At 47.3% G+C, this 25003-nt stretch overlaps 1 long non-coding RNA gene across 1 annotated transcript; it reads right to left on the bottom strand.

Annotated features, from left to right (window-relative positions):
* Positions 1–8136: 8136 nt before the first annotated feature.
* LOC102549578 (uncharacterized) lies at positions 8137–24843 on the bottom strand. Its single transcript, XR_015642655.1, has 4 exons — positions 24625–24843; positions 19429–19501; positions 11873–11964; positions 8137–8436 (listed from the first exon to the last, which is right to left on the bottom strand). It is a non-coding gene; the product is annotated as an uncharacterized LOC102549578 (long non-coding RNA).
* Between the last annotated feature and the right edge of the window lie 160 nt (positions 24844–25003).

Raw genomic sequence — 25003 nt, 5'->3', positions numbered from 1 at the left:
ACTCCCAAGCCTACACACCTGCTCTTCTCCCAGTTCCTTCTCTGCCTTCTGGAAGCGTCTTCCTACCCTTCAAGCCTGCCTTAGAGAGTGCCCTCCTCTAGAAACTCCGTAAGTCAGGCATCACCAGGCCAGTCAATGCCCCACAGACTCCCACACTCACCACACTCAGCCTGCCTGGTACCACCACCTGTCCATCCCTCACAGCTCTCTAAAGAACCTTGGGCACCTGCAGAGCTTGACTTGCCCTGGCCTGGTACAGGCTGCTCAGATGATGGGTCCGATAACAGCTGTACAGTCAGAGAAACGGAAGCACATCGAACAAGCAGCTGGAGACACCGAGTGAGTCAGAGAGTGGGAGATGCTGGGCCTTTGGGCTCCCAGGCTGGTGCTGATGCATCTCAGCTCTGACTCTTACATCTCAGGGATATAAGAGCACAGTCACACAGGAAGGTCTCCACCAGTGGATGCTTAGAAGGGCCAAAGGTAAGAGGCCAGCTCGCCAACACACACACACACACACACACACACACACACATACACACACCACATATACACCACACAATACACCCACATCACATACACAACTATATAATACACCACAAACATACCACACACATCACATACACCACACACACCATATACACTATACACGTATACCACACATCACATACACAACCACATAATACACCATGGACACACCACACACACATCACATACACCACAATACACACACCACACATACACACATACACCACATACATACACACACACACTACACACACATACATACACACTACACACATCACATACCACATACATACATATACACACACCACACATCATATATACCACACAAGCATACACACCACATACACCATACATACACACACATCACATACACAGCACAACACACACATACACACACATATACACCACACAATACACACACATCACATACACCACATACATACATACACACACACACACCACACACACCACACATCACATATACCACACAGGCATACACACCACATACACCATACATACATACATACACATCACATACACATACACACACATCACATACACAGCACAACACACACATATCACACACACACACACACACACACACACACACAGAATTTGCAAACAAGCACTTGGAACCCTGCAGACAGGCAGTTGGAACCCGATGCCATCTTAAATCTAGACCATTGTGGTGGCCTCTGCTTGGCCTCCTGCCTCCTACCCACTCCACGTATGTAGCTTCCATGGCATCACATTCTGCTCATAATCAACCAGGATTAAAGCCAATGTCCTTCCTGACCTTGCATCCTCCACCCAGCTGTTCCCTGCCCATTTGTCCATGTTTGGAACCCAGAGCCAGTTTTCCTAAGATCACTGTCTCTCCTGCGCCTGCAGTGCACCTCCTCAAGTACCCATAGCAACACCCTCCTCTCGGGCTCCCCTGCCCCATCTCAAGAAGAGCTCCCCACCCCACCCTGTTCTCCATCACCATTTCTTCTCATAGGACTTCTTCACTAGCAACCCATCTCTATGTCTCTTTTGTTTCCCCTGTTGGACTGAAGGCTCCAAAAAACAGAAACTCCCCCTCGATGTGCAATGCACTTGGATACCAAAGTGCCAGGCACAATGTGGGACCAGAAACCTCTTAGAGGATGCCAGGCCATTCTGGTAGACTTTTTAAGCAGCCTCGTTGCATGGCTGTTAGCTGGACTAGTTAGCTGTATGAAGGGGGCAGGGGCGGAGAGAGAGAGAGAGAGAGAGAGAGAGAGAGAGAGAGAATCCCAGCCCTCCACAGTTGGAGGGCTCACTGAAGTACACAGCATATAGTATATTTTTTCCACTCGCTTTAGGTCCTCACAACCAATTGTTTCTGGCTGACGAAAAGGAAAATTTAGTTTCCAACTAACTAGCTTTCAATTAGGTGCCCCTCTTCAAGTTACGGGACTACCCTTCTCCCAAGGGGCAAAGGGTGTCCTTGCACACACGTGGCCACCACCATTTGACACTGGTCTTTTGGGAGAGAGACAAAGGCTTCCTGAGCCCAGCCATTGTCTCTATGTGGAGTTCACGGGCAGGCTGACACAAAGGTTGGATGAATTCTTCATGACTCTCTGAAAGCCCATCCCTCCAGGTCCCTTCCTAGCTTTGCTCACACGTTAGTCCTTGAATGGGGAGATGGACATTATCTTCCCCTGGGAACCCACGTCCTTTATGGAGTATTTGAACAGGGCTCCCTCCCTCTTTCTCTCCCTCCTCTCAGAGATGCCACCTTAAAGGTTAGCTGAAACCAGAGGCGTCTCCCCTCCTCCGATCCCCACACAAGCCCTGTACAAGGCAAGGTCACCTAACATCCAGAGTAATTCCCCAGTCATCCACGCCAGCGTCTGCTGCTCGGCCAGCAACAAGGCAAGACCCTGCTTCTCAACGGGATGTCCCCTCTCTGCTCCAGTAAGGGGCAATGTGCCCTTCCTTCTATGTGGAAAGACCCGGAGTGGTCTCCCTACTTCACCTTTGCCTGAGCTCCACATACAAGGCTGGCTGTGCCGTGCCGCCCTCTGCCGGTAGGATTCAGGCAGTGCATGGGTTGCAATGTTCTCCCAAGTCCTGACCCCTGTACCTGTCCCTACCTCCACCCTGCATCTAAGCCACTATCCCTCAACTCAAGCCCCTTCCTCCGGCTGTCCCTCCAGTCTTCAGAAATAAGAGGCAGCAGTAGTCTGGAAAAAGGAGGGAGGGAGGCCAAAGCCTGGGGGAGGGGCTGGGATTTGAGTTAATGAGCTATGTATTTTCCTCTCCCTATAATCCACGGTATTTGGTGCAGCAGGCAATTTAACGTAGCAGTGGGATAATTTGTCATGAGGTCGTTAGGATTCAGAGGGAGGCTGTACAGGATGAGGAAGAGTAGGAAAGGACTCTCTCTCTCTCTCTCTCTCTCTCTCTCTCTCTCTCTCTCTCTCTCTCTCCCCTCTCTCCCCTCTCTCCCTAGAAATGAGCCAAGGAGGAAGGAGACCAACATATAGCAAGAGTGACTCCCCTACCAAGTGTGCGGGAGCTCCTTACTTGAGCCTGAGGCTCTTGGAGCCTGACTGGGTCTGTGTGAACCATAGATTGATGGCTGGGTTGGGATGGCTTGGTCCAACGACCAATGCCAAATTCCACCTAAATGTCCATGCGTCCCAGTATAAGGCAGCCCCTGGGCACTCGTCTGTGGTCCTGATGGTCAGAATTCGGAGGGTCCAAGTGAGAAGGTTGAGGAATAGTCACCATCCCTCAGGTGCGTTGGGAGAACACAGGTTCTAGTTTTCTCAGTACAGCCATCCCAGGTGTAGCTGGCTATCCCAAGTCGATTCTTAGCCCTACTACTTTTGAGAGCTGCATCCTTCTGTCGTGGCCAATAAATGTGGTTATCCTGTCAAAGAAGAGCTCAGTTCTGAGGTGAAGCCACTGCTCACAGATAATCCACGGCCTCTGTTAGGGTCTCCTGACAGTTGGTGTGGTGTGGACTTGTTCATTTCATTTTTGTTCGTTTTTTGTTTCGTTTCCCTGCCAAGTTAAACTAGCACAGGGGTCCTAACCTAAGGTTACAGGTCCTCCTATCAGGGACCTCCTCCTCTAGGAAACCTTTTCTAACCCACACAGACACCACCCATGTGCACCCATCTATAACTGCTTCCTACTGGTATGGGATATCCCAGTCCTGCCCATAACTAGTGTTTTCCATCAGGACTTAGCCAGGCCAGATAGGAACATGTTGAAATGTTCATGGATGAAAAGACTTTGGTGACAGAGGAGAGATGGTCTCAAGCTGACCATTTCCCCCAACACTGAAGAATACAATAGGACTAGAATATGCTCGTTGATGGTCATTTGCACACTGCAGTGCTGGGCAGGGAGAAAGGCAGGTCCTCTCTACCAAAAGCCTGAAAAGATGCTTTTCTATAACCCAGCCCTGTCTCCATTCCACCGGTGCTATTGTCAGCTGACTGCCGAGTCGGCTTCTCCACTGTTGGGTCCCGTTTTTCTGCCTGCAAGCCTTTCTGGAAAGGAACATCAGGCACCAGTGAAAGCAGTAAGTGTTCGTCTCTCCTCCCTCTCCACGGGAGATGTGAGTCTTTTCCCTCACAACGGCCTTCCAACTTCTTAATGGACCATCCATCTCCTTTCCCACTGTAATGAATGAAGGGCCGGGGAGCAGCCACTGTCCACTAGCTGGGATGTAGCGCCATCTAGTGTCCACATTCGGCCTGGCAGTTCCACCGGTAAAACTTCAGGGCAAGGTTTGATGAAATCACCACATATGAGGCTATTGAGAGTGCAGAGTACCACACGCACACGCACACGCACATGCACATGCACACACTTCATTACATGCTTCTGGCACCTGAAAGCACTTGCTTCCCAGTAGGAAAAGGAGCCTAACACAGAGCAACAGAAGTAATGCAGTGTGATGTTCATAGGCAAACTTTCCAAGTAATACCATCCAGGGTTGAAATCCTGGCTCTGCCACTTACAAGTGAAGCGGTCCTACATCTATTATATATTCCCTGTGAGCCTGGGTCCCTTTTGTAATGAGGACGGGAGGAAAGGAGAGAGAGAGAGAGAGAGAGAGAGAGAGAGAGAGAGAGAGAGAGAGAGAGAGAGAGAAATGGTGTGAATCTTTTGAAACCTCAAAACCCAGTGACACACCTCCTCCAACAAAGCCACACCCCCTAATCCTTCCCACACAATTCCACCAACTGGGTACCATTCTCATTCAAACTGGGATGGAGCCTGGAGATTTTGGTCTGCTGGGGACAATGTCTGTGGGAGTAATTACAATGTCTCTCTTAGCAGAAGGTTGTGAAGATCTCATTAGAAGTACCAAACACAGCACGACGCTTGGCAGGCAAGAAATGGTTCCTAAATGCATATTGTTGTTACTGTTACTGTTTAGATGATGAATTACTTATTCTGGCTGTTATAAAGAATTGGGGAAAAGGTCAGCCTTGATGAGAATCACAATGAAGAGTGTAATGAGGGAGGCAAGGATCGAAGCAGGAGCTCTGGAGAGTGCAGGCTGTGTGACTGGCCATGTGCTAGTCAGGGATCCTTTTTAGGCCTCCTCTGTAAATAAACACAAAATAAAGTGCTTAAACATAGGGACCTGGCCCAGTGTAGCCTTTGGGTAATGTATCTGAGGGATGGATACACACTAGCAGCTGTGTGCAAGGCTGTAGGGCTTGCAGAATGGTTGCTAACCTCAAAGTTTCAATCTGGTGCACATCACAGAGAAAAGATGGGGGCAGCTTCTGGTCTCATCTTGACTTCTATAGCAAACCCAGAAGGTTTAGGACATTGTCCCCAGCAGACCAAAATCTCCAGGGTCCATCCCAGTTTGAATGAGAATGGCACCCTGCTGGTGGAATTGTTTGGGAAGGATTAGGAGGTGTGTCACTGGGGGTGGGCTTTGAGGTTTCAAAAGATTCACACCTCTCTCTCTCTCTCTCTCTCTCTCTCTCTCTCTCTCTCTCTCTCTCTCTCGTTCTCTCTCCTTTCCTCCTGTTCTCCTACTTGTGGATCAAGATGTGAGCTCTCAGCTAGCAGTTCCTGACCCCATACCTTTGCTCCACCATTATAGACTCTAACCCTCTGAAACCGCAAATCCAAATTAAATACTTTCTTTTATAAGTTGCCTTGGTCATGGTATTTTATCACAATAATAGACAAGTAATTAAGACAGATCCCAACAACACAAGATCCCTTTCAACCACAGAAGAACCAAATGTTTAGGAAGACCAGGTGGTAGATAATGAATTTAAATTCAATCCCAGTCCTCCAAGACTTCTGATCTGTGACCCTCAACCACAGATCCTCTCCACACACATGCAAACATTCACACATGCACACACATGCATACACATGCAAAATCTACAGACACACATATGCACACACACACACACACACACACACACACACACACACACACCCTTAGAACAAGAATGGGAAACACCCAGAGAAGTAAGGGATAGAGTGAGAGCCCAGCACAATATACAGCTATACAGTCACAATCCCCAGAATGAACACAGAGCACAAGCAATCTGAGACAGAAAAAAAAAAAAAAAAAGCTGAGGCTTTTCCTGAATTAGTGCAAGAGCTAGAGCCATGTAGTAGAACTGATGAGTGTTAAATAAAGGTAGTTTTTTTTTTTCTTTTCTTTTTTTTGGAGCTGGGGACCGAACCCAGGGCCTTGCGCTTGCTAGGCAAGCGCTCTACCACTGAGCTAAATCCCCAACCCCTAAATAAAGGTAGTTTCTAAGAAAGATTCCCCCTATTTCCAGAGACCATCCCATAGACGGAGCAAAACATGTCACTCAGAAAGACTGCAGCTACCATTTGGTGGCTCGATTAGAGTTAAGTCTGCCATTGTAGAGCCCCAAGTGAATTACCAAAGGCAGAGTCTGAGATGGTCAGTGGGTAGGCAGCTTGTGAACAGTGCACCCTCATCCCTATGGTTAGGTCAGAAGGGCAGATTCGGAGAAAGTGTGTAGACCCTCCATTGGCTTGGCCCAAGGTAGCCCAGAAAATCAACCAATCAGAACAGAGATTATGCCAGTCTTTGTCCAGTTTCTTCCTTCCTATTAAGAATCGTACACAAGGGGCTGGGGATTTAGCTCAGTGGTAGAGCGCTTACCTAGGAAGCGCAAGGCCCTGGGTTCGGTCCCCAGCTCCAAAAAAAAGAACCAAAAAAAAAAAAAGAATCGTAGACAAAGGAGTTTGAAGGCTCTTTCTATGTTTAGAAATTCCTCCCATGCTCCTGAGTTTCTTCCATTTAATTTCTCACTTTCTGTTGGTGGTGGTGATTACGGTCTCACTATATATCGCCCTGGATGACCTGAAACTTACTATGTAGACGAAGTCAGCCTCAGTGGTGCAGAGATCCGCTTGTTGCATCTCCAAAGCTGGGATCAGAGACATGCACCACCGTGACTGGCTATGTCTGTAATTCATAATCCAACTTATTTGCTTACCACCGTGCACACTCCAAGGGGAGTCTGTGTCATTTATTGTACCTGGCATGAGACCATGAACTCAAATGCACTGTTCCAGATCATAGATGACCTTGTCAGGCATTTTAGACCCTTAGATCAAGCACAGCCAGGCTCTGAAAGGTCCTGTCACACTCAAACCCTCATTATGGCATAACCTTGGGGACAGACAGCAGGACAGTGGAAACAGGATGTGATCATACATGACCTTAAAATGTAATACAGGAACCATATCAGCAAGGACTTAGAGTCCAGAGAAACTAGCTGGAGACACCAAGACAGAACACAGAACGTTTCATACATCTCCGGTCACATTTGTCTTCCTCTCTTCTCCACTCCCAGCAAAAAACAAACAAACAAACAAACAAACAAAAAACCCTCAATAAGCTGTGTTTTGAGCCTTCATCATAGAATACAGAATATGCACCCCCATGGGTTTCCTGTGCATTTCCCATATGTTGGGTGTTATCCAAGGCAGTTTGAGTCTCAAGATCAACAGGTAAAGGAAAACTTTCTTGTGCTTTGCACGAGACAGTGTCTTGGAATTAGATTTCTTCTCTAACTCCTTCCGAGGCTTCAGACTCCGAAGTTTAATATTAACCTTCTTGTGTCTCTCAGAAATGGACCCAAATCCCTAAATTCTGACAATGCGGAAGACCTCAGGGCTGCCAGCTTCCCTTGGTCTCTAATCCTAGGCATGAATAGTTGGGTCCAACTGACCAGACGCTTACCCCCCACCCCTACTTCTATCCATTGTGAGATGAGACAATGGCTCCTAACACAACCCTGTGCTTTGGAGACATCTCAACGTTACAGAGCTGGCAACTGTACATAGACAGAAGGTAGACCTGGGCAGTCCAGGGGACAGTCACTACTGCTACTGCCCATGCTAAGGAAAGCAAGAGCTCAGTGTGGGATGGTGACGATGTTTTAAATGAATTGCTGTGCCTCTGTGAACATAGCAAAATGATAATGTTGCACTTTAAATGGTTAGGTTGTATGGTATGTAAATTATCTTCCAGGAAATCAGCTTTTAGAAAGTGTCAAATCCCATTCCTTAATCTGAAGAAGACTGGGCCATCAGTGGTTTTCTTTATAATTCATGGTTTCTACTGTTTTCTATATTTTGTCCCACTTGTCTTATCTCTAACCTGGCTCCCTCCTTTTCTGCCCCATCCCCCTCTCCCGCTTTCTCCTTTTCTTCTCTCCTCCCCATTCTCCCCCTCCCTTCCTCCTCTCCCTCTTGCTCCTTCCCCTGCTTTTGGAACCCAGCCTCTAGGTTACGGAAAAGCTCAGGCCTCAGGTGGAGGACACACGTGGGCTTCAGCCAACCACGGAATGAGGAGCCTCCAACAAGACTTCATCATCAGCCTTCGATCTCCCCCAGCTGTCAAGAGAAAAAGGCATATCGTCCCCTTAGTCCTTTTGAAAATGCATTTTGCCGAGACATTAGCTATCTGTGCTGCATAACAAATACCCCTTTTCTTACAGCCTTTGTAGGTGAGGACCATGTATAAGACAGCTGGGGTTTGGATCAGGGCCTTTCTCAGGCTGATCGTGTTGACTAGATATCTCACCTTCTCAAGGCACGCGGAAGGGCTGTCTCCCAAGCTCCCACCTATAGCTGCTAAGACACCTCCTTTCCCTAAGGAAAATAAATACGCTGAGTTCTAGCTTTCAGCTCCTTGCCACTTGGGCATCTCTCACAGGACAGCCTACAACAGGGTAGTGAGGTAAGCAATACTGAGGCAGGAATACGAGTAGCTTAGTTTAGGGCCCCATTAGGTTTGGGTAAGTCACCTACAGCCTTTGTAACCGTGTAGTTGGCAACATAGTTTCTTCCCCTGCTGGCACTATAAACATCAACCCCTCTCCAACCAGTGAACCTGGCACTGCAGAGCCCCCTCAAATCCCCAGTCAGTACTAAGCTACACGCATTCCCATCTTTGAACAATGGGATGAGTTTTCCCATCTCTAGTAACAATCAAATTTAGACAGTTTATATTCAGGTATGCTCCCGATGTGTCTGAATAGGAGAAATAGAAGGGCCAGCCCAGCCTGAACCAGTTTGGGGTGCAGTCTTAGTAGGGCAAACTGCATCTTCTGGGAACGTTTTAGGGAGACGTCCCTGCTTACCATCACATGCTTATGTGTGAGTAACTAATGCATTAAACAGATGCATTGTAGGAAAGGAGAAATCTACCAACCAAAATAGAGAACGGGTTACACCATTCCCCTTAATAACCAACCCCTTCTCTTGAATCCCATACAAGGATGTCCCACATGCTAATGGAGAGGTCCTCTCCTGTGGGCTGCTCTTGACAATGTCTCCCTCTGCACCCCCATGCTGTCGCTTTGATCTAAATGAAGCTACCTTGTCTCTTCAGCAAATCTGTGTCTTTGTTTTCAATCAATTACTTGGATAAGAGGCTAAGAACCTAGAAACGTCCAGCCCAGACACCAAGCACCAGCATAGAAGCGACAACACAAGCCCAATCTCTGATAAAGTAACGGAAAGGTAGACAGTCCATCACTCTCTGCTCTGCATTCGTTGGGAGCAAGTGGCGAAGTGCAGCCCCACACAGGGGGAAGGAGTTGGGAACAGCACTGGGCACAGTAGAAGCCTTGTTCTGTCATCTCAATCAGAAGTTTGGGTATCAGACGGCAGAGTAGGGGAAGAGCTAGGGAAGAAAACTATCTGTAGCATATTTGTTGTGTGCTAGAATCACTTTACAGATAATAAAATGGAGGCTTAGAGAGGGTCACCGAAGCTGAGCCAAATGGGGATCGACAACCGTGTCAGGCTCCGTGACCCCTGACCTTTGCACTTTGCCACTCTACTTCCCGGGCTCTACAGAGAGCCTTCTGAATATGGAAGAGTGTTTTAACTGTGTGGCTGCCAGCATGTGAGCCTGTGTACACAAGTGTGCTGGTGCCTTAGGGAGCCAGATGTGTCAGTGCCCTAGAATTGGAGTTGTAGACAGTTGTGAGCCACTGTGTGGGTGCTGGGAACCGAACCCTGGTCCTCTGCAAAAGCAGCAAGTGCTGTTAATCATGGAGCTATCTCTCCGGTCCCTCAAATTGTGTTTTAAAGATGACTTCATCTCCCACCCCTATTAAGAAGCCAGGGGCTACTTCAAGTCACTCCCTACACACAGCCCCTCAGATCTGAGTTATGAAAGATTTTCCTCTTAATGCAATTTTGTATTTTATGAAGCTGGCGGGGCCAGTGGACCAGGTTTAGCTGGATTTTCTTCCATAAAAACAAGCTTTCAGGAATACTATTGCTGGCCCACAGTGAGGACATAGATTCCAGGAAGCTGGTTTCGAATACTCAAAAAAGCACCTAGGCAGCCATTCGCTGAGGTAGAGGGGAAGCTAAGAGCTAACTGAGCCTGCTGCTGCTTCAAGTCCACCCACCCTGCAGGGGAAACTCAGACTGGACACACACACACACACACACACACACATAAATACAAGCACATCCATATACACAAACACACACACACATACCCAGACACACAAACACAAATACACACACACATACCCAGACACACATACACACACATACACACATACACAGACACACACAGACACACTCCCACATATATACAAATACACACATAAACACGCACACACAAAAACACACAAACACACACACATATACACACAAATACACTCATATACACACAAATACACACATAAATACACACACACACACACACACACACACACACACACAAATGGAGTCTGTCTTTCTGTGTTGTCGACTACCCCTGAGCCTGCCTTGGAGTGTGGTTGATGCACTCAGCAGAGACGTCTCCAGTCCTCCTCGTCCGTATCAACTGCACATGGCTTCTTGGTTAGGGTGGGACTTTGTGTGCACTTCCCCTTCTCTGTGCTGGAATTTTTGTCTGACTTGAACCGTGTAGTCCTGTGTGTGCTGCCAGTCTCTTGAGTTCACTTGTGTATTAGCTCTGCTGTGTCTGGAAAATGGTGTTTCCATGGAAGCATTCACCATCTCTGGCTCTCACAGTCTTCCTTCTCCCTCTCTCCTCCTCTCCCTTCCTCCTCCTCTTCCTCTTCCTCCTCCTCCCCCTCCTCCTCCTCTCCCTTCCTCCTCCTCTTCCTCTTCCTCCTCCTCCTTCCCCTCTCTCCTCCCCCTCTCCCCTCCTCCTCTCTCCTCCTCCTCTTCCTCCTCCTCCTCTTCCTCCTCCTCCTCCTCCCCCACTTCTGCATAGATCCCTGAGCCTTGAAGGGAGGAATGTGATAAAGACATCATATTTAGGACTGAGCGCTCCAAAGTCTCTCACTCTCTGAACACTGTCCAGGAATAGCAACTTCTTAATTGGGCTGAATGATATATTCCTATTTAATTATTAATATGATTGGAATTAGGTCTACCATTTAATCATTTAGCCTCCACCTGACAATTCCAACTTTGCTGTTGTTCTGGTTTGATCCAGTTTGAGGATTTTTTTTTTTCTCTTCTCATTTTTCTTCCCCCTTTGCACGGTTTGAGCACATTTTAGAATCCCATTTTAATAGATATGGTGCCCTTTCAACTTGAACTGTTTGCATTATTTTTAGAGGCTGCTTCAGGGATCACAGTTAGACACTGGGTTCTCCGGATGTTACCATCCCTTTGTATATAACACAGACATTTTACAACACTGCGGTTGCATTTACTCCCTTCTGCTAAGCCACCCAGAGCCCTCTGCCTGTCACTGTGGTTATATGCACGGCATTCTTCTGGTTTTTGATGGACACAAAACCCACTGCAGCAAACATCCTGGTGGAAGCCTTGCTGTGGTGTCACCTACCTGGAGAACATGGGTAGTGTGAGTTTGTGTCGCACCTTTGAAGCATTGCTTTCGGCCTTGGTGGTTTTGCAAAGCAGCCTTTGGACTTGATCCTGTGAGAGAGACCAATGACAAAGAGTGTTACACTTTCATTTGTCGGATGTCTTTCCCTGTAGAGAGGATGAGTAGACTGAAACTATTTCATGCTCAACACTAGAGTTGAACAAATAAGTAACTAAATTACAAAAGAGTCAAATTTCTTACAGCTGGAGACGGAAGTTACAAATAGGCATGGGGAAGGGAGAGAGAGGGTGAGGGAGAGGCAGCACAGGAGTTAGAAGCATGGCTGCTCTTCCAGAGGACCCAGATTCAGTTCCCAGCACCCACATGGCAGCTCACAATCATCTGTAGCTCCAGATCCTGGGGATTTGTACTCCTTGGTTGTGTTTGTCAGCTTGACACAGCTGGAGTTATCAGAGCGAACCAGCTTCCCTTGAGGAAATGCCTCCATGATCCAGCTGTAAGGTATTTTCTCTATTAGTGATCAAGGGGGGAGGACCCAACCCACTGTGGGCAGTGCCATCCCTGGGCTGGTGGTCCTGGGTTCTATAAGGGAAGCAAGCCAGTGAGCAGGACCCCTCCATGGCCTCTGCATCAGCTCCTGCCTCCAAGTTCCTGCCCCATGTGAGTTCCTGTCCTGACTTCCTTTGGTGGTGAACAGCAATGCAGAAGTGTGAGCTGAATAAACCCTTTCCTCCCCAACTTGCTTCTTGGTCATGATGTTTTGTGCAGGAAAAGAAGTCCTAAGACGGGATTTAACATCCTTTCTCACTTTCTTGGACAATGCATGCTGTGGTGTGCACACACAGGCAAATCACCAATACAGATAAAATAAAAATAAGTAAGTCTTCAAAAGCATAAACAAATGCAAGGCTGGGTTAGCCCTGTTGGCTGGATTAGTACTGCAGACAGCAACATAAACTCATTTATTATCATTATTTATCATAAACTCATTTATTAGTATCATAACGGGGACAAGCCAGAGCAATGGTAGGTGGCAGGTTCACGTGCCTACGTCCATCCATCTTTAGCTCTGGCTGCTGAGAGGATTTGGATCAGTGACAAGAGCAGTGACCTACCAGTCCCACTAGTGGCCCGTTCTCAGTTTCTAAAAAGTGTGTGTGTGTGTGTGTGAGAGAGAGAGAGAGAGAGAGAGAGAGAGAGAGAACATGTCAAAGGTTATGTACCACCCTGAAAGTGATCCTAGAATAATTGTATTGAATTATACCCCAAGGAATAAAATAAATGGCTACTGGTCCATTCTGATACAAGTAAATAATTGATTAAATAAGATAAGGGTTTAGAAATATTAGGATATTAGGAGGAAAATATCAAGGAACAATTATGTTCTATAATAGTACCCTCTGAATTAAGATGTTTTCATCCTGGCAAGGGGCTTGTTAAGACTCCAGAAGCTCCAACTTGAGGCATTCTATCCTAGAAGGAAGCTCCCTTAAGACTCAGGAGGCAAACAACTCACAAATCTCAGGGAGCCCCTGAAACATAAAAAATTCACAAAACCCTTCACTTCCAAAGTTATGCAAGCTGTAAAGGCCACTAGGAAACAGGACACTCTCCATCATGCCCATCCGTCTGCAAGTCATACACATCTATCTGTAAGTCATGCAGACAGCCCCAGGGCTTCAGCTTTCCTGAGTCATTGCCCATGATATTGTGGACTCTTTCATAACACAGCTGCTTCGACTCATCCATACTCTTTTACCCATAATCCTATAAATAAGCACAACTGGTTCACCAAATTTGACTCTGGTAGATTGTGGATTTGGGGCGGGGGGGGGTGTCTGCTGGTGATACTCTATCTGGGGTAAGTAAATGTTCACATCCCCCGCCCCCAGCAAAAGCCACCCAACCAATGTGCCATTGCTTCCAATGTTCTCAGTAAAACTGTATTGAATTATCGTGCCTCATTCAAGAGCCCCAGAAGACCACCAAAGAGCCAACCGTGATGCATTCCCACTAGGGTATATTTATCTCAAGCTCAGGCTTGGGCCACACACGTCTCTGATGTTTTATAGGTTTTATAGGAAATAGTAAGCAAGTGGGGAGGGGGTTTTCTAGCGTGATACACATCTTATTGAGAGGGGCCATTATGGAATTTTTGTTGCCCTTAAGAATAATTAGCTGGTGCTGGGAGCCAAAAACATAAACTTAATTTCTGCTTTCCTCCTGATTGGTGGTTGTTAGAAAGTGAAGTAGCAGGGGTGGGCTTGTGGTCTGAAGGCACAGGTGTGTTGGAAAGTAGCCTGGAAACTGGTCCTAGAGAGTTCAACCTTAGGCCAGGTCCTTTATAATGGAGTCTGAACCCAAGATGTGGTCTCTCAATCCCAAAGAATAAAACGAACATACAGTGGTCCACACCGAGGCAACCAACGATGAAACCAATACCTGGGAACGACGGAGCCCTCTTCCTCTATAAGACCTCCAACTAATAAACGCAGAACAAATGGAGGAACTGAGGCACCATTACCTTATCAAAACAGCAAATCACTGTGGGCAGGATCCAGCAATGGACGCTGAAACTAGTGGCAAAGGTTTAAGGAAAAACAGGCAGTAGTTTCAAAACATCTTCCTCAAAATATTTACTAATTTCCATGGCGGGTCGAATTCACAAACTCTGACACATCCCTCTCCAGGGTTGCATTTTAATTCCCCTCCCTTTGGATGTGTGTTAGATTTAGAGAACCTGTTTAACAATAGCATTAAGAGGTGAATACACTGATGGCCTACAGGAGAAACTTAACTGACACCATCTTCAGCAAGGGAAGGAAGATAAGATCTCCAGGATTAAGATATAATGACATCATGTGCCCTTGGATGAGAACAACACCTCGGTTCTCTCCTCTCCTTCACCAAAGCCTGTAATCTTGGTCTAATCATGGTGAAGCATCAGAAAAACCCAAATTGAAGATCATCCTACCAAACAGCCAAGCAAGACATGATGGCTAATTGTGGCTGTCAACACGGCTAGACTCAGAAACACCAGTGAGACATTCCTCCGGGCATATCTGTGAGGCATTGCCAGAGAAGTGAGGAGAAGACAGGGAGAGGCCAAGGAACATCACTGTTTGGAAGGGACCGAGGGGCCGAGGAAAACACAAAGATTGGTGCAGCACGGTGACCTGGGTTAGATCCTGGAACACAAAGCAAATGTTGGCATGAGGTGGGTGGCCATCTAAGGGGATCTGTTAACTTCATTCATGGAACAAGCCAGGGCTTGGATGACAGGGAGAAGCACTAAAGTAACAAAGGGAGACAACCCACAAGCTGCAAGCATAGCACACCAAAGGGCAGGAGCAGGGAAGGAGGAGGAGGAGGAAGAAGAGGAGGAGGAGGAAGAGGAGGGGAGGAGGAGGAGGAGAGGAGGAGGAGGAAGAGGAGGAAGAGGAGGAGAGAGAGAGAGGGAGAGAGAGAGAGAGAGAGAGAGAGAGAGAAAGGAAAGAAAGAAAGAAAGAAAGAAAGAAAGAAAGAAAGAAAGAAAGAAAGAAAGAAAGAAAGAAAGAAAGAAAATGACACAGTTGATTAATGGTAGACAAACTGCTCCCATCAAGATGGGAAGAGCCCCAGGGCTGGGAATCTGTCCATGGACTCTGCACTGGACATTTTATAGGATCCCAGGGCCTTTCTCTTCCCAGACTCCCTTATTGGTCCCACCCAGGGTATCCTCCTTGGGCATACCATTTTCCTCCCACAACGGGCTTTTCTTCCAGGTAGGCATCGACAATTGGAACAATCATGCAGGGCACAAGAAGTAGCCCCTCTTAAAGGGGACTTCCTTGCTTCCCTAATCAGTCTAAGGTCCCTTGACCCGCCCCCCTTCGGAAAAATCTAAATTAGGTCTTTGCCATTTTTAATCCATACTGGATTGGTTTGGTTAGATCATTAGGTATATTAGTCTCTCTCTCCAGATCATGGCACCATGACCCTGTAGGTTACTGGCATTCAGGGAAGCCAGGTGACGGATGCAGACAAACTCCCTGTGCTCCATAGCAACTCCTCCACAGACAGAAATTATTTCAGAGTAAAAAGTTGTCCTCATCTTCCCATCAAGAGGACATAAGAAGACCTGTCTCTTTGTCCCCTCACCAACACTAGAGATTGTCAGCCTTTGAGTCTCTGCTAGTTGGATGGGTAAACTATATCTGGCTTTTCTGACACCTACTTCATCATTGTGGGAGAATGATGAAGCATTTTTTTTCAGGTGCACTGTATCTATTTACATTCTCTCTCTCCCTCTCCCCCTCACCCCCTCTCTCTGTATGTGTATGTGCGTGTAGCCTATTCAATATATTACCCTTCATTTCTTCAACATCCCTGTTCAATAATTACTCTGCTCATTGCACAGCTGTAAAAACTGAGGCTGAGTAGGGTAAGAAACTAACCCCAAAACACCCTAGCCGCACATATTTCAGGGAGCCTGAGTCAAGGTCCACTCAACTCCAAGGCCCATGACCCTCTAGTATCCTGGATACGCTGGGTCTTCCTCCCTGCTTCCCACTGCCTCCCGGGATAAAGCCCAACGAAATGCTAAATGTCCTTGAGGCGATCTGGTGGCTCTGACTTAAAATGAGAAGGTGGGCCGAAAGACATATTTGGTCACCAGGAGAGGACTAGAATCCATATCTATTGGCTCCCAGCCATGCAAGCCCTGGCAGTCAGGAGTCTCGGCCAGAGGGGTCACGTGTCTGTCCTCACATGCATGGAAAGTTTTAGCTGTGATATTTGCAACCTCCCATTACTTCATCCAGCAGCAGTGGAACTATGCCCTTTATTTTGTTTCTCTACAATAAAAGTTTTCCACTTCAGGTCAAGTGTTGAATTGAAAGTTTTAACAAAGACCTTCATTAAACCCCAATCATATGGAAACAATGGCTAGAGAGATGGCTCTGTGGTTAAAAGCTTTGGCCGCTCTTCCAAGTTCGATTGCCAGCACCCATGTGGCAGCTCACAGCTGGCTGTAAGTCCAGGCACACACTGGTGCACAAGCAACATGTCCATACACACAGAATGACATAAAAAAATTGTTTTTAAATATTTTATGAAAGAAATGGATGTTACAGATTCCTTCTCTTCACGGTCATCTAATACCTCCCATCTTGGGATCCAAACTGAAGGTCATCTGACATGGGAGAGTTTCCATCTTCAAGGTGCTGGCCCTTGCCAAGACCTTCCGCAGCCTCTGTTCTTGCATTGCCAGGTGGAGTGTGGCGTTTGTCTAAGTCTTCGTGCTGAATGCACCTCATCTTCCCACTAGGACGTGAAACTTTCTAGTCATCAAAACGGTGACTTCACTCCAAAATTTAACAGGTTACTCTCAACGCCACCAGACTGGTGCATTCTAGCCACACCAGTAAGAATGACAAGGACACCATGATTTACTGCAGGCTGGGTGGATACCAGATACTACTCGCTACTTTGTATGCACACTTCGTCTTTGGACAGCGGACAGCAGCAGCATCCTATTGCGAATGGGATGCTGGGCACGGGCAGCTATGTTCATTCACCCAACATCACACAACCAGGACATGGGAAGAGTCAGGGAGTCTGGCTTCAGAGCCCACACGCTCAATGATGCCCGGTCTGTGGGCATCTTTATTGAATTACTGCTTTGAGACGCTAGGAAAAACCCATTCGGAGAATACTTTGAATCATCAAAAGCAAAAGCCATAAATGTCACAGGAAGCAATATCCAGAAGAGATTTCTCTCAGGCAAACCACTCTATAGCCTTGATTCCCAGACTTCGGTCATCCGCCAGCCACTCCTCAGCCTTGTTATATTGTTTCAGATAAAGCCTATTCTCTTAGTCACTTAATATCTTTTAAATGGGCTCAATTGTTTCTGCTTAAGCAGATTATCTATAAAGGAAAGTGACCTCATGTCACTGTTGTAAATGGAAGGGCAGTAGCATTTACTCTAAGTAAATGGGAACCTAAAAATAAATACTATGGAAATGAGACAACACCAATAAATTATAGTCAGATGCTCTAGCCTGCCAAAGCACTGAGGTTTGCTAAATCCAAGCCTCTCTTTGCTAAGATGGGAGGTTTAGCAAGCCTTGGGAGAGGTAGTTGTGACAGATGTATAAAGATAATCAGAAGTACAAGAAGGGGGAAGAAACGGGTTCCTGTGAATTTAAGCTTTGGGGACAGAAACATCCATGTCCTGGCCCATCACTTAAGGAAGTCCGAGCAGGGAGTCAAGTAAGGAGCCTGGGGACAGGAGAGTCAATGCAGAGGCCATGAGGGAATGCTGCTTACGGGCTTGCTCCTGTGGCTTGCTCAGCTTGCTTTCTTATAGAACACAGTACCACCAGCCCAGGGGTGTCCTCACCCACAACAAGATAGGTTCCCCCCCCCACATCAATCATTAATCAAGAAAGTGTCCCACAGGCTTCTCTAGAGGCCAATCTGGTGGAGGTAGTTCCTCTGTGAATATTCTCTCTTCCTGAACGACTCTATCTCCTGTCAAGTTGACATAAAACTGCCCAACAAAGCAAATAAAAGAAGAAAAGTGTTGCGGGAATTACTAAAGAAGAGGGAAACGGCTAGGTGAAAGTGATCTGTGGTTTGAAGGTTCCCTTCATGACACCCTGGTGTTTCACAATTACTTCAGCTATCACATAGGTCTACCCAAGCCTGGGTCTTCAGTAGTCCCCAACCCCTGCTCTGAAGTCAGCCTTCACCTCATGGCTACTCTGGACACCACTCCTTTAGAGATGAGGAAAGCTTTTCTCTTTCCCATGGTAGAGACATTTAATTCTCATGTCCCTGAAGGCTGCCTTCTGGATCCAAGGCTTATAAGCTCTCCAGCCAAGGGGGCTGTGGTGCAGCAGGGTACAGCATGGGGGAAAGCACTGTTCATGGGCTCATTTGTCTGCCCTGCACCAGGGATTTAACAGTGCACTCTGTGCCTTTTCCTTGTGGAAGCCAATGCTGCAAGCCAAGAACCTCTGGCCACAACCTCACAGCCCTGGATTCTGCATGAGTGCAGCTATAAGGATCCTGACATGTCAGGAATTTAAGATCTGAACAGGAAGGTGGGCCACGCCATCATGAAGGCACACAAAAGCCAGTTCGGCAGTCAAGGATGGCCCTGGCAAGGCTCAGCAAGTTGGAGATGGAATCTCCCAGGTCAAGAGTCCTTGCAGTGTAGTCTGTAGCAAGAAGGCCTGTGTGCTTCTTCCTCCAACAGTATCACTCCTGCTTTTGATAATTCTAAGTATTTTTAGTTTGTTTTCAACTTTTAAATGATTGACTTTTTATGCGCACTGCTGTTTTGCCTGCAGAGGGGTCTGTGTGAGGGTGTCGGAGCCCCTGGGACTGGAGTTACAGCCCATTGGGAGCTGCCATGTGAGTGCTGGGAGTTGAACCTAGTTCCCCTGGAAGAGCAGTCAGTGCTCTTAACCCCTGAGCCATCTCTCCAGCTCCTAGAGGTAGAGGCTTGACACCTCAAAGATGAGTCACAGATGGTGGACTATGGCTTGACTGTGAACACTTACCGGTAGTTTCTCATACTTAGGTCTAAGTTGCCAGATAAGCTTTCAGGAAGAGACTGGGTGCTGAGGGCTTGACCTGTAGGTGAACGAATTCCATGGTAAGCATTATTAGGTTAGGAGTAAGAGGTCGAAGGATGCCAGTCACCGGGGCCATGTTGTTGGGGCTCTACCTTGCCTCCACCCCTTACCGTATACCCCTTTCTCTGCTTCTAGGCTTTCATCATGTGCGCTGCTGTGCTCCAACATGCTATTCCCAACCACGATGGACTGAGCCCCCTGAAACCATGGGCTAAACAAATAATTCTCACTGAGTTGTTCCCTGGGTGTTTTGGTCACATTGACACAAAAGTAAGTGGCTTTATCACTGAGAGTCGGGTGGGGGTTGGAGGAGGCAGACTCCTGGTGCAGTGGGCAGACAGGAGACCTGGCCAAGAAGATGCCCTTTTCAAAGTCAAAGACATCCTTTTTAAAAAGTTCCAACTTGGGGGGCTGGAGAGATGGCTCAGTGGTTAAGAGCACTGGCCATACTTCCAGAGGTCATGAGTTCAAATCCCAGCAACCACATGGTGGCTCACAACCATCTCTAAAGAGATCTGATGCCCTCTTCTGGTGTGTCTGAAGACAGCTACAGTGTACATACATATGTATACATACATAAATAAATCTTTTCTTTTTTTAATTTCCGATTTTGAATACTTCCTTTTACAAAGTTCTTTGCCAGCTAAACTGTACAAGTTCTTAAGAATCTGCATACATTTCCTTCGTTTCCCCCAAGACACAGATCAAAGAATCAAATGAATCAAATGGTCAAAGAATGTGATGAGCCCTACCGGAGGGATGCTGGCATTCGAAACAGCCCACCCAGACACATACAGAAGGAAAACCGGCACTCTAGATAGGATCTGAGTTTAGGTTCTAATTTATGTGTTGCATCTGCCTATCTGCATGTCTCACATACGGACTTCAGAGGTCAACTTGTGGAATTTGGTTCTTTGCTCCACCATGTTGCTCAAGGGATCAAACTTGGGTCCCTGGGCTGGAAAGCGAATGGATGCCTTTACCAGCCTGAACTATCTTGCCAGCCCTACTTAGGATTTTTCAAAGCACCCAAACAGTGGAAGAAGCCACCCTACCTTTGCTTCTACCGTCTTGCTGACCTCTGACCTCCTTCAGGGTTGGAAAGAGCTAGATCCCCCCACCCTGACTCCTAGTCGCCTTACTACTGGTCAGAGTGCTGCCCACAGAACAGTACATGGTTTGCCAAGGCCACAGAGAGATGGAGATTGGGCTGTGTCCCGGATCTCCTGATGCCTGTCCTCTGTCCTTCCTCTGTCTACACACAGATTTCAACCATACTTGGGACCCTTCTGTATGGGTGCATCTGGACTGCATCACGAGTTCCCAGAGAAAGGCTTTCAGGACCATCCACACCCAAGGAAGTAAGGGACATAAATTAAGCGGCCAAACATGCCAGACTTGTTCTAATTACCCAGACGACTGGCAGTCTGAAGGCTGCAGGCTGTATGGCGGGATCACGGTGTGAGTCCAGCTCCTTCTACGATCGCTGAGAAGTGATAAGTGAACTAACTGTTGCTTTTCCCAAGCACCATCTAGATAAAGTTCAGGGGTAGACCACCCAGAAGGCGCCTGTGTCTTGCCGCACTCCACAGAACACGCTCACCCGGTGTTATTCCCAGTCTGCGAGGAAGTGCTGACTCACACAGAGAACATGCCCACGAAGGTGGTGTGAACAGAGAAACTGGTAGGTTAGCCTTACGTTCTCAGGGGCTGGATGTCCACGGCTCTCAAGGCCTCAGCCTCTCAGTCATAAAGTGCTAGTTTAGAGCCAGTGTGTTGCCTGCTACAGCCGCTACAACGAAGGAGATTGGGAGCCTTAAACAGCAAAAACACAGTCATCTCAGCTCTGGAGTGCTTTAAATCCAAGATCAAGATGTCTGTCAGCAGGGTGACAGTTCATCCCAAGTCTCTTCTCTTCTCTTCTCTTCTCTTCTCTTCTCTTCTCTTCTCTTCTCTTCTCTTCTCTTCTCTTCCCTTCCCTTCCCTTCCCTTCCCTTCCCTTCCCTTCTCCTCCTCCCTCCTCTTTCTCTCTCTGTGTCTGTCTCTCTGTCTGTCTCTGTCTCTCTCTGTCTCTGTCTCTCTGTGTCTGTCTCTCTGTCTGTCTCTTTCTCTGTGTGTGTCTGTCTCTCTCTGTCTCTGTCTCTCTGTCTGTCTCTTTCTCTGTGTGTGTCTGTCTCTCTCTGTCTCTGTCTCTCTGTCTCTCTGTCTGTCTCTGTCTCCCTCCCTCTTGGTTTGCTGGTAATCTCGGCACCTTTGACTGGCATACCCAGCACCCTATCTCTGCCTCTATCTCTGCTTCCATCATCATACCATGTCCCCCAGCACATGTGTCTGGGTCCCAGTTCCCCCCCCCTTTTTTTTTTTTTTGTAAAGACACTGGTCACTTTGGCTTGAGGCACACCAAATGACCTCATATACCAAGTGACCTCATGGCAACTAATTTTATTTTCAGCGGCCTCACCTACAAAGGATACTTCACATTCTAAGGTGAAGCAGGAGAAGCCACCTTACCCTGGGCAATCTCTTCCCATCCCTGTTGACCTCTGACCCCCTTCAAGGTTAGAAAGAGCTGGTGTCCCCACTAGTTTCCTCTTGTTCCCCTTGACAGCACCTCTCCTTGGACTTGGTAGCCTCAGAAATCATAAGCTAAATTCTGTTGTCTAAAGTCTAGGGACTGGAGAGTTGGGGCTGATGCTAAAAGGACTAGCTGCTCTTCCAGGGACCACGGCCCAATTCTCAGCACCCTCAGATGGCTCACAACCATGCCCTAGGTCCAGGGGTTCTGGCACCCCCTTTAGACTCTGCAGGCACTGCACACATGTGGCACCACATATGTGCAAGTAAAACATCCATGCACATAAAATAAAACTTAAAAAATCAATCCAGGGGCTGGGGATTTAGCTCAGTGGTAGAGCGCTTACCTAGGAAGCGCAAGGCCCTGGGTTCGGTCCCCAGCTCCGAAAAAATGAACCAAAAAAAAAAAAAAAAAAAAAAAAAAAATCAATCCAGTCTATAAGATTTTGTTAGAGCGATAAAAACTATATTGAAAGTATCCATACACCTTTTATAGCCACCTTTATTGCATGTTTAAAACTTTATATAATGCCATCCAACCGGATGCTCCTTCTGTGGCTTCTTCCCACTCAATAATTCCTCTTTGAGACATATTCGCGTTGGCATATGTCTACGGTCATTTTAGCTGCTACATTGGACAGGCAGCTAAAATAACATTGTGTGTTTTTTTTTTCTCTTTTCTTTTATTTTGTAGTTGCAGCTGGCCTCGAATGAAGACTGTTTTCCTAACAGGTTTCTTGTTCTCCTCTATAACACAGACCCAGAGTGAGACGCCGGAATGAGAAGAACATCCCCAAGTCTTCTGGCTGCTACTGAAGTGGTTTCTGGGTCTTTCCACTCCCACCTGCATTCCTGTAAGCCCTGCCCCACCAGAGCTGGCTTTTTCAGACCTTTTGCAATTTCACCAAGCTAGCGCGTATGAAATGATATGTGGATGAAATGTCAATTTGCATTTTTTTTCTTTTCGGCAGGGAAGTAAAGCATTCTCTCCTGCCTATATTTAAATGACCTACTCCTTTAGAGATCTCTCCTGGTACGTCTGGATTCAAGGGAAGAGCAGATGTGCTTTGAATTGAGTTGTGCCTCTCGGTAACTCCTATAACTCTCCTGACCCATGGGAAAGAAACTCAGTTACCCAACTCTCTCTGCCAGTTGACCTTGTGGAGGTTGAAGGTTAAAAGGGAAGGGTCTAGTTCCACCCCACTCCACTTGGATGGCTGGAGGCAGACAGTGCCCCTGGTGGTAAACTCTGTCATGGCAAGTGCTAATAAAGTCTAAGAAAATTCAGGGCTTCAGTGGTTAAGATCACTGGCTGCTCTGACAGGTTCAGAACCCGTGTTATAGTTATAGGCTTCAAACAGTCTATAACTCTAATGACAGGGGATTCAATACCTTCTCCTGGCTTCCAGAGGTACCAGGAGTACACGTGCACTGACATATATGCAATCAAAGCACCCACACTCATAAAATCATCAACACCATCACCATCATCATCATCATTACTATAATAATAAAAATAAAGAAAATTCACCTTATCTGGGCTCAGTGACACACGACTATAATCCCAGGAATTTGGGGAGCTGAGGCAGGAGAATTACAAATTCAAAGCCAGCCAGAGTTTCTACAAAAAGAAACTCTGAAAAGAGACAGAGATGCAGGAAGGGACGGAGGTGGGGAGAGAGAATCAGACAGACAGGGAGAGAAAAAGAGAAGGAAAGAATATCTTAGTCTCGATGTTTTTTAATTGTCTATTTCATGTATGTGAGTACACTGTCGCTATCTTCAGACATGTAAGAGGGCATCAGATCCTATTACAGATGGTTGTGAGCCACCATGTGGTTGCTGGGGATTGAACTCAGGACCTCTGGAAGAGCAATCAGTGCTCTTAACCGCTGAGCCATCTCTCCAGCCCCTAGTTTCAATATTTTAACTTATCTCTTGCTGAAGGGTGACATAGCCCCTGACTAGATAACCCTTCCCAAGCTGGCTTTACCTGGAGAAGCATGGAGTGAAACCTAAAACCAACATCGCCTGGGAACAGCAGGCAGCTCCGGAAGTCATGGCTCCTCAGCCAACCTGAGCTTCACACCAGTCTCCTATCATTGAGGCGGACATACCAAGTGGTATTTTTTTTTTAATTCTCATTTAATAGAAGAAGCAATGCGGTTAGCGGGGATCACTCAACCTTGAGAAACGCAATTGGGTAACTCCCCATGGCTCCTAAGTCAGAGCTCCCGGAGCTGGACATGGGGCTGCAGAAGTGTCCTTCCCCTGAGAGCACGCGGCACCTTCTCATTGGTCCACTCCAAGCTTAGGGCATTGCTAGGGGACAGAATCTCTTCTTCCTGCAGGCGCACAGCAATATCTCAGACAGAAAAGTATGAAATGGGGGGGGGGGGTGCCTGTCAGAGCACATTGGGGCTGCCAAGACCGCCCCTCATTAAGCTGTGTTCAGGACAGAACAGAATTTGGCTTTGACCACACCCTAAGCAGAGAGCCAAAGCAAACAACAGGACCCCTGCCCCACCCAAGCCCTCACCTCCGTACCTCGGGACTCGGACCTCCCGGGGGAGCTGTCTTTGCAGGAAATGACTTCAGAGCACAAAGGAAGAGCTGTGTGTGTGGATGAGTCTCAGGAAAGCCCTGGTCTCCAGGAAGGAAAAACAGAGACTGGATTTAAACCACAACATTTGGCAACAGGGAGTCTCCATGGCTCCAGGTACCTGACCGCGAGCCAGTGACCTCGGAGCGCAGCGAGAGTGACGTGCAGGAAGCGTGGAAGGGAGGGGGTGTGTACTAGGCTGGATCCAGTCCACTTTTCCCTGGCCATGCTGGGTGGGACGCCTTCTCCAGTCTGGTGGCAGGAACAAAGGCGGAATTGGACCCAAGGGTCCTGTCTTCTTCTACAAAACAAGATCTTGTGGGT

The sequence above is a fragment of the Rattus norvegicus genome, chromosome 18 (assembly GCF_021556685.1).
Source record: "Rattus norvegicus strain SHRSP/BbbUtx chromosome 18, alternate assembly SHRSP_T2T, whole genome shotgun sequence".
In the NCBI taxonomy this organism is placed as follows: domain Eukaryota; kingdom Metazoa; phylum Chordata; class Mammalia; order Rodentia; family Muridae; genus Rattus; species Rattus norvegicus.
This window is presented reverse-complemented; position numbering and strand designations above follow the sequence as displayed.